The sequence below is a fragment of the Oncorhynchus gorbuscha genome, linkage group LG02 (assembly GCF_021184085.1).
Source record: "Oncorhynchus gorbuscha isolate QuinsamMale2020 ecotype Even-year linkage group LG02, OgorEven_v1.0, whole genome shotgun sequence".
NCBI classification, from domain to species: domain Eukaryota; kingdom Metazoa; phylum Chordata; class Actinopteri; order Salmoniformes; family Salmonidae; genus Oncorhynchus; species Oncorhynchus gorbuscha.
The window spans coordinates 70,710,904-70,717,579 of NC_060174.1; the positions used below are offsets into that span (position 1 = coordinate 70,710,904).

The 6,676-nt window shown below is 42.4% G+C and overlaps 1 long non-coding RNA gene across 4 annotated transcripts; it reads left to right on the top strand.

Moving 5' to 3' along the window:
• The first annotated feature begins 3,211 nt into the window (after positions 1–3,211).
• On the top strand, positions 3,212–5,216 carry LOC123994136. 4 transcript variants are annotated; one of them, XR_006831589.1, is made up of 5 exons: positions 3,212–3,438; positions 3,819–3,891; positions 4,035–4,232; positions 4,395–4,518; positions 4,710–5,216. It is a non-coding gene; the product is annotated as an uncharacterized LOC123994136 (long non-coding RNA). The 4 variants fall into 4 exon arrangements; XR_006831588.1 differs by having other exon boundaries at positions 3,803–3,891; positions 4,035–4,518; XR_006831586.1 differs by having other exon boundaries at positions 4,035–4,518.
• Positions 5,217–6,676: the final 1,460 nt, after the last annotated feature.

Here is a 6,676-nt window from a genome sequence, read left to right on the forward strand (position 1 = left end):
TGGCAGCATGAGTGAAGGATGCTTTGTTGTGATATTGGAAGCCGATTCTAGATTCAATTTTGGATTGGAGATGCTTAATGTGAGTCTGGAAGCAGAGTTTACAGTCCAACCAGACACCTAGGTATTTGTATTTGTCCACATATTCTAAGTCAGAACTGTCCAGAGTAGTGATGCTAGATGGGCGGGCAGGTGCGGGCAGCTATCAGTTGAAAAGCATGCCCTTAGTTTTCCTTGCATTTAAGAGAAGTTGGAGGCCACCGAATGAGAGTTGTAAGGCATTGAAGCTCGTCTGTAGGTTAGTTAACACAGTGTCCAAAGAAGGGCCAGAAGTATACAGAATGGTGTCGTCTGCGTAGAGGTGGATCAGGGAATCACCAGCAGCAAGAGATATCATTGTTGTATACAGAGAAGAGAGTCGGCCCGAGAATTTAACCCTATGGCACCCCCATAGAGACTGCCAGAGGTCCGGACAACAAGCCCTCCGATATGTCAGACTGAACTCTATCTGAGAAGTAGTTGGTGAACTAGGCAAGGCAGTCATTTGAGAAACCAAGGCTGTTGAGTCTGCCCATGACCAGCTCGGAAACCAGATTGCATAGTGGAGAAGGTATGGTGAGATTCGAAATGGTCGGTGATCTGTTTGTTAACTTGGCTTTCGAAGACCATAGAAAGGCAGGGTAGGATAGATATAGGTCTGTAGCAGTTTGGGTCTAGAGTGTCTCCCCCTTTGAAGAGGGGGATGACCGCGGCAGCTTTCCAATCTTTTGGTATCTCAGACGATATGAAAGAGAGGTTGAACAGGCTAGTCATAGGGGTTGTAACAATTTTGGCAGATCATTTTAGAAAGAGAGGGTCCAGATTGTCTAGCCCGGCTAATTTGTAGGGGTCCAGATTTTGCAGCTCTTTCACAACATCAGCTATCTGAATTTGAGTGAATGAGCAATGGGGAGGCTTGGGCGAGTTGCTGTGGGAGGTGCAGGGCTGTTGACCGGTGTAGGGGTAACTAGGTGGAAAGCATGGCCAGCTGTTGAAAAATGCTTATTTAAATGTTCAATTATCGTGGATTTATCGGCGGTGACAGTGTTTCCTAGCCTCAGTGCAGTGGGCAGCTGGGAGGAGGTGCTCTTATTCTCCATGGACTTTACAGTGTCCCAGAACTTTTTTTGAGTTTGTGCTATAGGATGCACATTTCTGTTTGTAAAAGCTAGCCTTTGCTTTCCTAACTGCCTGTGCATATTGGTTCCTAACTTCCCTGAAATGTTGCATATCAAGGGGGCTATTCGAGGCTAATGCAGTACGCCACAGGATGTTTTGTGCTGGTCAAGGGCAGTCAGGTCTGGAGTGAACCAAGGGCTATATCTGATATTGCACCTGTACATAGCCCATCTGTAAACAGCCCATTATCTACCTACCTCATTCCAATACTGTATTTATTTATTTATCTTGCTCCTTTACACCCCAGTATCTCTACTTGCACATTCATATTCTGCACATCTACCATTACTGTGTTTAATTGCATTATTGTAATTACTTCACCACCATGGCCTATTTATTGCCTTAACTTCCTTGTCTTACCTCGTTTGCACTCACTGTATATATACTTTTTGTTTTCTTTGTTCTACTGTATTATTGACTGTATGTTTTGTTTATTCCATGTGTAACTCTGTGTTGTTGTATTGTGTCGAATTGCTTTGCTTTATCTTGGCCAGGTCGCAGTTGCAAATGAGAACTTGTTCTCAACTAGCCTACCTGGTTAAATAAAGGTGAAATAAAATAAAACATAAATATAACCTAGAGGATTTAGGAAGAAGAGGAGAGAGGGATGAAGGAGAGAGACTGTTATTGAGAAAATAAGGTAGTTCAAGAGCCAGTGTTCAACAGGAATCTGTGTGTGGCCTCACCTGATGTCCACACCACACTAAGTGGCTGCAGAGTACTTTATGCTGCAAAACATAAACGGACACATGAGGACAAACAATATAGCGTAGTTATATATATTATTAAGTGTCTCACTATTCTCCATGGTTGGTCCTCTTGCCTATTCTTTGAAGGTGGAAGGAGTCACAGTATTACACCTGAGCCTGTTACTGCATAACACAATCAGATTGATAAATGTTTGTGGGTTATAGGGTGTCTTTGTTTTTGTACAGACATCACCCTCACCTGAGAAGAAGAAATCAAAGGGAGGGAAACTGGGAACTGAATAACTGCAGTTGACATGACATAAGTAAATGGAAGAATAGTCTTATTGCAATATGAATGGCTCTTAAAAGAGCCTTTGGTTGTCCATAGTGTAGTCTATGGTGTTGCCAGGGAACAGAACCCTCTTCAAAGAAGTAGGAGGTGAATATCTCCTGTACACAGATTGCCTCTTGCTGTGTTGTTGGACCCCATCCTTGAAACATCCTGCAGAGCAGCAGACTTCTCTGGCACATGGTGGCGAGCTGCAGATCCCCTCCTCGTTCTCGTGTCCATCCTCATGAAGTTATGCAGGACACAGGTAGCCTTCACACACCTGAATTCCTCCAGGAGGCAGTCCCAGATGGCCCTGGTCACCCAACCTTGCAGTGCCCTACACGTTAACTGTAGGCAAACGTTTTGAAGGAATCTCCAGTTACAAGGTATCTAGGAATATGGAAGACAATGTAATTATTTCACCTTTACATCACCAGGAGCTGAAGTAGTGGGGGTACAGCCTCGTTCCTATCACTCCCATGCTTAATGGTTGGTCCAACCTTTCTTTCCAGTTGCATTACAGTCCTTGGAGAAGCAGTATCTCCTTAAACTCATCATTATCATAAAACACAACAGGATTCAACCTGTCTCTAATTAATCTCTGACGAACTCTGTCGTTTTGATCTCTCCACAGTAGATATGCTGCCATTTGATCACCTCAAGTGGCAGTTCAGAATTAACCTTCCATCTAAGTTAATATTTTTTTTAAATGTAATTGAGCAACAGGCTTAAAATGTATCTAGGTTTACAGTGAAAACTAAAGGATTTAATTTAACTAAGATTAATTTAAAACTAGGTTTAAAATTTGGTGTGGCAAGATGAATAGATAAACCTTGATTTAACCCAGTGTGGCAGATGGCAGGGAGTGGTTATTGAGGGGAGTGGTTATTGAGGGGAGTGGTTATTGAGGGGAGATATCTTGCAGCCCGCTGGCTCCACCCCTGAGCTTTACATAGACTTCCTGCCCCAACGAGGCCGGGCTGTGGATCATTAAGCCTGGGAGTGCTTGGAGATAAAGGAGGAAGCAGCCTGCATAAAGGGGCAGAGAATGGAGAGAAAAATGTGGGTTATGAAGAGTGAACAATATCTGTTAGATTGACCGTTGTGACCTGGACTGTCAGATTACCCCCTTTGTGTACTGGATTGGCTGAGGACCTGAGTTTTAGGGTTACCCCTGAAGAATGGAACGGACAACGAGAACAGGTTCTGGAAGTAATTGATGAATTCCCCTTCTTCAACCGTGTACCAAAATCCCTAATAAACTCCCAATTTGCGTTCTAGTTGTGCTACTGGTGCATGTTTTGTTATTGAACTTGGTGATGTGGAAACCCCACACCCTTGAGCCTGCTACACAAGTTTATGAGTTAATACATGTTGGGTAAATGACTTAAATGTAAATGTAATGGTGCAACCCAACCTTAGATTGTTATAGGTTACAAAATGCTTGATGTGGTCATTGTGAATGTAAAAGTTTTGCAATGTCCCTAGCCTTATCAGGCAGACTTACTAGCTGGTGAATGATATTAGCTACCCAGCGTGGTCAAATGTTATTTGCTTCATGTCCAAGAGCGTGCCATTCACAGGCTGTATCCAGGGAGCTCTGCATGAGGGGAAGATCATCACTGTGACAGGGAGAGTCCTGCCAGGATCCCAGAGGTAGACTTACCTAGTAGTACATCTCTTTTTCACTGTAGGACAGCCATGTCGTCTTTGGCTCAGTCTTGTCACTCACTATCAGCACAGAAGGGATCTTGTTAAACCTAATCACTTTAAAATATGGCTCCCTTTTCTCTCTGTAGGTTTCATGTGAATTTGCAAAGTGGCTCAAAAGAAGTACCTGACGTAGCCCTCCACTTCAACCCCCAATATGATTCCAGACAACATGTGGCCTGCAACACCATGTATAACTCTAAGTGGGGCCCAGAGGAGCGTAAATATTAAATACCCATGAGGAATGATTTACCCTCCTGTTCCTGGTCAACCGAGATTCATATTCGGTCAGGAGACTTTTATCACTTATACTTAGGCTACACATTTTTGTTTTACTGTGGACTTATTGAATTGTATCAATATTCTAGAGCAAAAAAAGATTCAAACCATTCTTTTTTTCTCCATGTGCCATTGATTTCTTGTCTCTCCTAAATCCGGTCTCATCCCAGGTGATTGTGAATGGTGCCCACTTCATGGAGTACCTGCACCGGATGTCAATCACCCAAGTGGACACCATCTTCGTGTATGGGGGAGTGGAGATCGAATCCATTGCCTTATCCAACTCTGCAGTGAGTGAGTATCTGAAAGGTCCTCCGTTTTGGAGAGTACTGTTCATCTGCAGTATTCTAGAGAAACTATTATGCATATATTTTTTATCATTAAGTTCATTTCCGAAAATCTCGAATAAGCTAGCTAACATTAGTCAGCTAGCTTTATGTGTTGTGCCATGCGTATGAAATTGTAATTCTGGTTTAATTTTTTAGGGACTCCTGAAACAACCAGCAAACCAGGCTGTCGTAATGTGAATCAGTGGATGTAAAGAATCTAGCTAGCTAAAGCATTTACTGCAAATTGAATGTACAATTTTGGAAGCTTGCCTTGCTGATATTTGCCATGCAATACAGAATATGAAGTAACGTAGTTATTATGTTCTTGCTTATTGCGCAGTGGAGGATACAAATACCCGTATGGCTGTTTAGCTAGTTATTTAGCTGATCTGTGTATGGACCCAAACAATTGGTATACATATCAGTTCAGAACCTAGCTATGAACCTCAGCTGTCATAGCCAGTTGTCATTCAGACGGTTTTGAAGTTGATATTTTAATGAAGCCTGTGGATGAGTAGAATATAATATAAATTTGTGCCAAGGATGCAAGTCGTATATACATGTAGTTATTACCATGCATGAGATCCATCCCCACACTGTAGCCTGTACATTTAATATATTCACTGATCCATGTATTCTACCTTGGTAAATAAAGGTGCAGTTCAGGTATGAGTGATTATTTCAGTCATATCCATTACCAGGAGTATCAAATTCCAGTGTTTGAATGATGCTGTGTCTGCATTACAATTAAACACTTCAGCAGTGTTTACCAATCTTGGTCCTGGGACAGTGGTTACACATGGTTCCCTACGACTAGAAAAAGGATTTAACTACTTAAAGGCTGATTTACAATTCATATATGATTTAAACAGCAGAACACTATACTTCCTATGCATCATGTAAATACTCTAAAATCAGTTAATTGCAATATCTAATGCCCTTCATCTGCATTGATCTGATTAACACAGGATAGGTTTAGTATTTCAACCAGTAGAGAATGTGAAATGTTTTGAAATAAGTAAATGATCCAAGTGGTAAGTCGCTCTGGATAAGAGCGTCTGCTAAATGACTTAAATGTAAATGTAAATGTTATAAATGCATGCATTTATAATTGTAGTATAAATACAAGTTCAATCTGTACTTCAATGCACATCTCTTGTGCATTTTTAAAAACAGGAAGAAAGGAGGTGAGAGGTGTAAGAATATAGGAGCAGGGAAGGCAGCATATTGAATTGAATCCCAGTGCTACCCAAATATTCTCTGTTCGTCACAATTACATAATAGCGTCTAGTCTACCCGAAGTTTATTACATTTACATTTAAGTCATTTAGCAGACGCTCTTATCCAGAGCGACTTACAAATTGGTGCATTCACCTTATGACATCCAGTGGAACAACCACTTTACAATAGTGCATCTAAATATTTTAAGGGGGGAGGGGGTGAGAAGGATTACTTTATCCTATCCTAGGTATTCCTTAAAGAGGTGGGGTTTCAGGTGTCTCCGGAAGGTGGTGATTGACTCCGCTGTCCTGGCGTCGTGAGGGAGTTTGTTCCACCATTGGGGAGCCAGAGCAGCGAACAGTTTTGACTGAGCTGAGCGGGAACTGTACTTCCTCAGTGGTAGGGAGGCGAGCAGGCCAGAGGTGGATGAACGCAGTGCCCTTATTTGGGTGTAGGGCCTGATCAGAGCCTGGAGGTACTGAGGTGCCGTTCCCCTCACAGCTCCGTAGGCAAGCACCATGGTCTTGTAGCGGATGCGAGCTTCAACTGGAAGCCAGTGGAGAGAGCGGAGGAGCGGGGTGACGTTTATCTTAAAAGCAGGTGAGCTGGCAATGATGGGATCCTCTCACATCAAAACATATCTAAGGACAAGAGACAGATGGAGAGAGAGCATGTTTAAGCCTTGTGTTTTTATTGTTAATCATAATCAGGAGGTGAAATGCTAAACTGACCTTGGATCATTAAGTCTGGGACTACAGCATCTCTTTCTGTATTTCAATGTAAAGCAGCTCTTTAATAATTGTTTCTGTTGACCTGACCAATGATCTCTCACCTCTGATCATGCTGTGCCCTCTATGTAGCCAGTTCAGTTGCGGAAGGGGTTCACCAACACAGCTGATATA